Source organism: Saimiri boliviensis, chromosome 20, assembly GCF_048565385.1.
Source record: "Saimiri boliviensis isolate mSaiBol1 chromosome 20, mSaiBol1.pri, whole genome shotgun sequence".
NCBI classification, from domain to species: Eukaryota; Metazoa; Chordata; class Mammalia; order Primates; family Cebidae; genus Saimiri; species Saimiri boliviensis.
Window position 1 is genome coordinate 22,122,961 of NC_133468.1, and position 9,967 is coordinate 22,132,927.

Consider the following 9,967-nt stretch of genomic DNA (forward strand, 5'->3'; position numbering starts at 1 on the left):
TAAGTGGTTTGTGCAAGGTCACACTGGCAGGTGGAAGAATCCACAGCATGGATAAAGCACAGGCAGCCTGATCACAGAGCCATGATCCCATCTATCAAACCATAACTCAAGTTCCACTCAGTCCAGGGGAATTTCTAAAGCAAGTAAAATCCTAGAAAACCACTAATACATGACTATAGTCAACATTCTTCACTTTTATTTTAACATGAACATGCATGGAGCATGGAGAGAATCAGGAGCCTGCTCCAGGCTAATGATGCATCGAGATTTAAGTAATTCACTCAAGGTCACACTGCAGTGCATCATGAAGCCAAGATTTGAATCCAGATTCTCCTGCTTCCTGAGCTTACCCTCAAGCACACACCACACCACCTGTACTTCAATCAGAATGAAGGAAAAATAAATGGGAGGCTCGTATGCATATATAGACCATGGGATTTCCAGGAGTTTCTTTTTTTTCTTCTTTTTTAAAATTTTACTTTAAGTTTCAGGATTCAAGTGCAGAACATGGAGGTTTGTTACGTAAGTATACATGTGCCATGACGGTTTGCTGCACCTGTCAACCCATCATCTAGGTTTTAAGCCTTGCATGCATTAGCTATTTGTCCTAATGCTCTCCTTCCCCTCACCCCCCACCCTCCAACTGGCCCCGGTGTGGGATGTTTCCCCGCCCTGTGTCCATGTGTTTCTCATTGTTCAACTCCACTTATGAGTGACAGCATGCAGCATTTAGTTTTCTGTTCTGACTTCCAGGAGTTTCACTGTCCCCAAGGACTCACAACTGCCACCAAGGCTGCCACCTCCTCTGGAAAGTCTTGATTTAAAAGTTATTTCAACAGGAAGTGTTGCCAGCTCAGATAGTACCTTGATCAATGCAGTGGCTGGAAGCTTTTGCAGCCACATCAAGAGGGCACAAGATAATATCATTGTCAGGCTTGAAATACTATCTAAGAGGTAGCTGATGGTCATCCTCCAAGCTACTAATGTGGCCATCGGCATGTCTCAGTGATGAACAATATCAACCTACATTAGGCCCCTGAGACCCGTTTACTGTTGCTTTCCACGTATCCTGTTAGAACATTGTAAATTATAGTTCCATCTCCAGTGATGTATCCTTCTGGGGCAAGGGGTGGCTGACATTTAACATGCTATTAACTTAGAGCAGGCTTCTAAGTCTCTTGGTGCTGCCTGTTTGCACTTGTAAAATAAAAATGAAGAATTAAGTCTACATGGCCAGGCACGGTGACTCACGCCTGTAATCCCAGCACTTTGGGAGGCCAAGGTGGGAGGATTGCTTGAGACCAACCTCAGCAACATAGGGAGATGCTGTATCTACCAAAAAAATTAAAAATTAGTCAGGCTTGGTGATGTGCACCTGTAGTCCCAGCTAGGGAGGCAGAGGCAAGAGGATCACCTGAGCCCAGGAGGTTCAGGATGCAGTGAGCTGTGATCACACCACTGCACTCCAGACTGGATGATGAAATGAAATCCTGTCTCAAAAAAGAAAAAAAAAAGGCTACATGTATTCATGGGTTGTTGCCTAGGTTCAGGAAACATGTGTTGAGATTACATTAGTTTCTGACAGTTACACGACATCTTCGTGGGTCTCAGTAGAGTTGGCATTTGGGACAAGGGCTGTGAATTCATGCTCAGTTCCTTTCTGAGCACTGAAGCTGGCTGGTCCCAGGGCCCGGGACCCACTGTCCTTTGTGCTGCTTCATTTCTCCCTCCCAGTGCAGGGGCAGGTTAAGCCTGTGCTGAGGCTCCCAGGAACGCAGGGATGCCAAAAAGGAATGTTTCAAAAGCAATAAGGACTTCAACACAAATACCAAGGTGGTTTCCTGTGGGGAAACAACTGATTTTTTTTTAATTTCCTTAGACTACATTTACGGTGTTTGCTTATGGGAGGAGGCACCATAATCTTTCCATATTGATAACCTCCCAATCTGACCCTGTTCTGGAAATGTGGAAGATGTTGACCTCCTCCCTCCAACCCTTTGTTTGAAAAAAATTCTAAAAACCCTCATGCTCCATTTTTTCAAAAAGAGCTGTTGCCCAGAGCTACCTCACAAGGGTCCACATTTACATATAAGGGGATAAAGATCACTTACCATGGGGGCAAAAAAGTATATGCAAGAGTGCTAATATTCCAGCATTTTTGTAAGTTCAAAATGGGAGAAATAATCTAAACGTCCGTCAACACAGTGGTCATTAAATCAATCACAGCACATCCATTCTGTACAACACTAAAGTGAATGTGATAGAGCTGCATGCACGAAAATGAACCATTCTCCAGAAACCATTTCTAAATTTAAGAAAGCAAAATGCAGAGCAATGTATAGTGAGCTCTCATTGGGGTTTTTTCAAAGTAATCTATATTCACGTATGCTGATTTATACATGGAATTTTTCTGGAAAGATAAACAAGAAACTGTTTCCAGCAGTTGCTCCTGGGGCTTAGATTAGGCGGCTTGAATAAAGGGGAATGAAACTTTATTTTCATTCTATACACTCTTGTACTGTTTTTTTCATCATTCATGTGCTGAATTTCTATTTAAAGAAACAAAAGGGCCACATTTATCTACCATGTTATCAATATTAATAATAGAAGATAATGAAAGATCATACTCTGTTAATACCAGTTAGAAAGTATGCATTTATGGCCGGGCGTGGTGGCTCACGCCTGTAATCCCAGCACTTTGGGAGGCCGAGGCGGGTGGATCACGAGGTCAAGAGATCGAGACCATCCTGGTCAACATGGTGAAACCCCATCTCTACTAAAAATACAAAAAATTAGCTGGGCATGGTGACGCGTGCCTGTAGTCCCAGCTACTCAGGAGGCTGAGGCAGGAGAATTGCCTGAACCCAGGAGGCGGAGGTTGTGGTGAGCCGAGATCACGCCATTGCACTCTGGCTGGGGTACCAAGAGCAAAACTCCATCTCAAAAAAAAAAAAGATAGTATGCATTTATTTAAAACACTGATGGAGCATTTATTCTGTGCAAAATGACACGCTGCATAAACTAGCCACGCCAGAGACCTGGCTCCTTCCTTCGGGAGGGCACAGAAGCTACATCGCCAGCTGTGGAAGGAAACAGAGTAGATTCAAGGTGGGCCAAGGACCCAGCACTTCCTTACAGGGTGACTGAGGGAAAATCAGATCACCTCTGTTTCTTTATCCTCAAAATCAGGATATTCAAAGAGCCTACTCTTCCCACCCCCATAGAGCTATTATACAGAATAAAAGAGATAAAGCAGGTGAAATGCTCATCCCTGGCTCTTAGTAAATGGGACAAATGTGACAAGTGTGGGGCATTGTTATGACAGGTATTGTCCTCTATTTGAACTCTGCTTGCTTTCTCAAAATCAGGAACTTCTTCATTTTTGATAATTCACCATTCCTCCCTATCTAAACCTGCTATCTGAACTCAGGAACAAAATAGATTCAGAGAATTAAGATGCTTAGAAGAGAAATCTGAGCTAAGCCTTGAAAGATAAGTAGAACTTCAGTAGGCAGAGGTGGAAAAAGAAGAGAAAACAGAACTTCCTTGATGAGGAAGCAATATGAATTAAGAGAATGCAGCAACTAAATGTATCAGAGGAATGGCCAAGAACCCGGAAAGGGTACTTTCATCATGGGAAACCAGTGGGTCGATCTGGGTAAAGTTTCAAATGCTATAATGAGGAGCTTCTAGAACAAAGTAGATGCTGAAGGTTGAGGAACAATGGAATTTCTTGACCCGCCAAGGAAGTGAGAAGGGCAATGAAAGTGAGAATGGAAATGAAAAGGAACCTGAGTTACCCTAGGATGTGGACCATCTAGGGTTTGGTGACCAGTTGGATGTTTAGCTGGAGAAGGTGAGGAAGAAGTTAAAGACCATCTCCAGACTTCTAGTTAATACAATAAATCCGAGCTTTCCCTGACAGTTGCAGGTGGAAAGGGAGGTACAAGTGAGTTTGTATCATATTATCAAATACAGTTTACTCTTTCATTTTTAATTTGCAACCTGTCAGAAGCCCTGAGCCTGCTTCTCTTTATTTCACTCAATAAATATTTATTGAACACCTATTGTGCATCAACTGCTGTGCTATAAACCAGACATACGACAGTGAAGAAAACACAGTCCTTGATTTCACAGACTATAAAATCAACTTGGGAGTCCAGGCAGGTGAATGGACAATGACAGTCATGCTCAGACAGGAGAATTCATGGGATATTGGGATTTCAAGTAGGGGCACCTATCCCACTTCCTCATGCAAGGAAACCCCAAATTTGGGTTTCCTTGGAAACTCAGGAAGTTATTTCAAAGCTGAGAACAGAAAGGAACTGACAGGAAGTCAGTTTTTAGAAGACAAAGACCGGAAAGAATATTTTTTCAAGCAGAGAGAAAATAGCAAGCACAAGAGCCCTTGAGAGGTGGAGGATCTGCAGAGGTAGAATGTGTCTGGATGGAGGATGGATGAGGAGGAGTGGGCTGAAGTGGGACCAGATCACCACGTAAGGTGTTTGGACCTCATGCAAAGAAGTCACTCGCTGGATATTTCTCAGTGCCAGCGTGAGGTAGCAACCACCCCTGCCCTTACAGTTCCAGTTTGTACACTTGAAAGGATGGCCTCTAGGCGCATGAGCCTGGGAACCTCCCGTAAAGCCTGTGCAGAAGCACGAGGCAAGCCAATGAAGCAGGGCCAAGTTTTGATTTGAAAACGATGACTTTGCTTTTGTATCAGATTTCTAAATCAGGGTTTTTTTATTTCAGCCCCGCCAATGTCATGTGCACTGAGTTCCTCCTTTCACCCCTCTAAAAGAAAAAAAGAAAAAAAACCCTTGTGCAAATATCCACGTGAAGGTGGATATACTGGTATGACAAAGTGGAACATTCTCAAGTACAGAACCTTGTCTGCAGATTTTTCCCATCCTTTCATTTACAATGTTATAGGTCCCAAGGTTCCGTTCTTAAAACCATTGTCTCACCATTAGGACACAGTAAGAGCCAGTTTTCTCTTGTTGTTGGTTCTGATGCTGGTAAATGTTATATATCTTGTCCAAGATCATCTAGCAATTTCCAGGTTTATAAGGGCAAAATAAACCTTGGTTTGCTGTTTCACTACTTACTTCTCCCACTCTCCCCTCCATTTCTTTTCTTTTTCCTTTCCTGTTCTCAGTTGTAAATAATAAAGACTTGTGTGTTTGCCTTAATCAATGGAGATGGGGGAAGACTGTGCTAGGGAAATAATAAGGCAGATACGTACAGGAAACCAAGACCCTCAGTGGGGCATCAGTAGGAACAGAAATATCCCAGAGGTTAGTCTTGGAGACATTGGCCCTCAATCCAAGGAGACCCCCGGGACATGTAGCAGGAGGTCAGTGCCCTTGAGTTTCTGCCTTGAGTCTCTGTGATTCAGCTGTTTTCAGGGAGTTTGAGTCTCCCTCCTCTTTAAATAGGGCCATGGGCTGCATAAAGGACATTATCAGGATAAATGTTGATATCAGACTGAAGATCAGACAATAGTATTGTTAAATTTCCTGAATTTGATCACTATATTTGATTGTGTAAGAGAATAGCCTTATTCTCAGGAAATATATACTAGAAGATTTAGGAATAAAGGGGCTTGATATGTGCAAACTACTTTCAGATAGTTCAGAAAAAAATTGTATGGGGGGTGTGTGTGTGTGTGTGTGTGTGTAATGAGACAGAGAAGCAAATGTGGCACAATGTTTACAGTTGGTGAATCTGGTTTAAAAGTATTCAGAAGTTCTTATTCTTGCAACTCTCTCTCTATATATACACACACACACACACACACACGAGAGTGAGTCTCACTGTATTGCCCAGGCTGGAGTGCAGTGGCCTGATCCTACCTCACTGCAGCTTCGAATCCCTGTGCTCAAACAATCCTCCCACCTCACCTTCCCTAGTAGCTAGAACTACAGGTATGCACCACCATGCTAATTTTTTTAAAAAATTTTCGGAGAGATGGGGTCTTGCTATGTTGCCCAGGCTGGTCTTGAACTCTTGGCCTCAAGCAATCCTCCTGCCTCAGCCTCCTAAAGTCCTAAGATTACAGGGATGAGCCAGTAATCTTAGCCAGTGTGCTCAGCCTTGAAAATATTAAGTTAACAAACAAGATTATAGAAAACAAAATTAAATATTTTTTAAAGGCCAAAAATGTGGTCTTGGACCAGATGCATCAGAATCACTCAGGGACTGGTCTAGAACACTGTACCTGTGCCTGAGCCCCATGCCAGAACAATGGAATCTGCATCTCTGGGGCTGAGTTCTAGGAATTGGCGTATGAAATAAGCATCTCAGGTGACTTCTATGTGCACTAACAAGCTAAACTTTCACCTATTGTGTCAGGACCACACCAGATTTCTCACAACTTCGGCCCTCTGAGGCATTTCTTAGATCAAAATTCTCAGTAACGAGAGACTCCAATGGCCCAGTCTGTCTTGGATGCCAGGCCCCTTCTCAGGCTGCTACAGACCCATTGGTTGGCTGCTTTGCGGGTCAGGTGGCAGGTCCGACACTGGCTAAGAATCAGGGTCCCTTGGTCCTCTTAGGGATGCCTCTTCTGGCTGGACTAGATTCACCTTTACAAGAGTGATAAGAAGAAATATCCTGCCACTGATTTACCTAATACAATATTCTTCTTAAAGATTTCCATAGCAAAGGCTTCTTTCAGCAGACACCATGTGTTTTCTTCCCTAATAAGAATATTGACCCCTGAAAATTGGAGATAATGGAGGAGGTTTTGTGCAATTCAGATACAGTCTTTGAAAAGCAGAAACTTGGAAATTCTCTAGATGACTTGAAAGTAAGGACAATGGTTTTATTACGTAGTCACACACTATGTAATGCATTTGAATGAACGAGGCATAAAGTGGCTGACCTATTTATCAAGGCTTTATGAACATCTGGCTTTCCAATAAGGAAATAATATCTGAATGATGTGATTCAACTTTAAGAAGCACAATCTTGAAATACCATACTGCTTGGTATTTTTAAGTCAAGACCTAAGAGGTAAACAGGAAGGTGGGGTATGAAAGTGTTGATTTCTTCATTTCCCTCAAACCAAGCCTTACTCCCACTCCTGCCCAACTCTTACAACAGCCACTCTTATAAATGTATTTCTTTAATAGAATGAATTTTCTCCACACCCCTAAAAATCCTCAGTTGAAGCCCTAGCCTCCAGTGTGACGGTTTTTGGAGGTAAGGTCTTTGGGGGTTGATCAGGTTTGTATGAGGTCAGGAGTGAAGGGCTGTCATGATGGGATTGGTACCATTTTAAGAAGAGACATGAGAAAAGTGTCTCTTCCATGTGAGGATACAGCAAGAAGGCGGTGGTCTGCAAACCATAAACAGAATCCTCCCCAGGAACGGAATCATCTGGCACTTTCCTCTTGGACTTTTTAGTTTCCAGAACTGTGAGAAATAAATTTTTGTTATTTAAGCCACCCAGTCTATGGCATTTTGTTATCGCAGCCCAAGCCAACTGATAACAATTTTCAAAATACAACCACTGTCACCAGCCAGTTCCTACTGCCCATCCTCTCTCCATGGACCAGCGGCCTCCTGTTTCTATTCTTCCCCTACACACAACAACCAGAATTATTTTTTAAACTTCTTACTTTCAATAATGTCAAGCCCAAAGAAGAATATGTACTTCTGGCCAAGATGGAGTAATAGATTTACCCTCTCACCTGAATCAACTGAAAAACCAAAAAAAAAAAATACATGAAACAAAGGTTTCTATGACACTAAACAGAAGACAATGAAAAACAGTGATGCTGGGAAATGGAAACAAAGCAGGCAAGCCCTCGATTGCCTCAGTTTACTTCATTATGAGACCTTCCAAGCCTGAGCAAATAGAGGGGCAACCCACATAGAGCCCAGAAAGCTATTTGAGTTAAGAAGGCAGAGTAGAGAGTCCTTGAAGGCCACAGGGGCTAGAATTCACAAGAGAGAGTACCAGAGAGAAGAAGGTACAGAACAAGAACCCCAGAACCTGAAAGTCTCCTTTGAGTATTCAGGAAAATAATGAATACATTCATTGCATGTATGTAAAAAAACAAAAACAAACAAACAAAAAAAAAACAACTAACCAAGGCTGGTGTTAGTCTGTTTGCATTGGTATAAAGGAATACCTGAAACTGGGTGCATTTGTAAAGAAAAGAGGTTTGTTTTGGCTCACAGTTCTGCATGACGTATAAGCACGGCACCAACGTCTACTTGGTTTCTGGTTAGGCCTCGGGAAGCTTACAATCATGATGGATGGCAGAGGGGGACCTGGCATATCACATGGTGAGAGAGGTCACAAGAAAGATGCCAGACTCTTTTCAATGACCAGCTCTTATGTGAACTAAGAGCAAGAACTCATACATCAACAAGGAGATGGCACTAAACTATTCATGAGGTATCCACTCCTATAAACCAACAAACCAACACCATCCACTCAGCCCTACCTCCAACATTGAGGATCACATTTCAACATGAGATTTGGAGGGGACAAAACATCCAAACCTTATCAGCTAAGAAAGAACCACCTGAAAGGATTACAGGGAAGAGTACCTGTCATTCACTCTGAGCCAGAAATATTACCTGTTCACTCCAACCAGACCGGAAAACCTCATCATCCATGGGCTATTGGCTAGGCTAGTAAGAAGGGTCTTGCCCTAGCAGAGGGAAACAATTAGCCCTAGACTAGGCGCTGTTCTGCTCCTGCTAAATACATCTTAAAACGATTAAACTAATCTAAAAAGATTAAACTGGGCTTGGTGGCTCACACCTATAATCCCAGCACTTTGGGAGGTCAAGGTGGGTGGATCACTTGAGGTCAGGAGTTCAAGACCAGCCTGGCCAACATGGTGAAACACCATCTCTACTAAAAATATAAAAATTAGCTGGGCTTGGTGATATATGCCTGTAATCCCAGCTACTTGGGAGGTGGAAAGAGGAGAATTGCTTGAACCCAGGAGGCAAAGGTCACAGTGAGCCAAGATCACACCACTGCACTTCAGCCTGGGAGAAGGAAAGAAAAGGAGGGAACAAGGAAGGGAGGGAAGGAATCTAAAAGGGAAAAACACTCTGAACCTAGAATTCTATATTAAAGACTTTTCTAACATCATTACAACAAATGTTGAAGGAAGTTTTCAAATAGACGGAGAAAGATACCGGAAAGAAATCTGTGTATACACAAAGGAATAAATAGTATACTAAAAAATATAGAAGAGGTGGTGTTATTATCCAGATATCTTTAAAAGATAATTAACCATTGAAACAAAAATAATGACAATATAGGATTTATAACATAACATGTTAAAAAGTAAAAATGTATGCCAATAATAGCTCAAAGATGAGGAGGGGAGAAATGAAGCATATTGTTGGACGATTCCTATATTATATACGAAGTGATATAATAACATTTGAAAGTATACTATGATAAGTTACAAATGCATACTATAAACTCAAAAGCAACCACTAAAAAACGTTCTAACTAATCAGCCAACAAAAAAAGATCATTTTCAAAATATTTAATCCAAAAGAAGAGAGAAAAAGAGAAAAAAGAGAACAAAGAACAGACAGACGGGCCAGGCGTGGTAGCTTATGCCTATAATCCCAGCACTTTCAGAGGTTGAGGTGGACAAATCACCTGAGATCAGGAGTTTGAGACCAGCCTGGCCAACATGGTGAAAACCCATCTCTACTAAAAATACAAAAATTAGCTGGGCTTGTTGGTACATGCCTGTAATCCCAGCTACTTGGGAGGCTGAGGCAGGAAAATCACCTGAACTCAGAAGGCAAAGGTTGCAGTGAGCCGAGATTGCATCACTGTACTCCAGCCTGGGCAACAGAGCAAGACTCTGTCTCAAAAAAAAAAGAAAGAAAGAAAGAAAAGAATCAGGTGAGCAAATAAAAAACAAATGGTGAGGTTAAATAGACTTAAACCCAGCCATATCAAGAATCAATG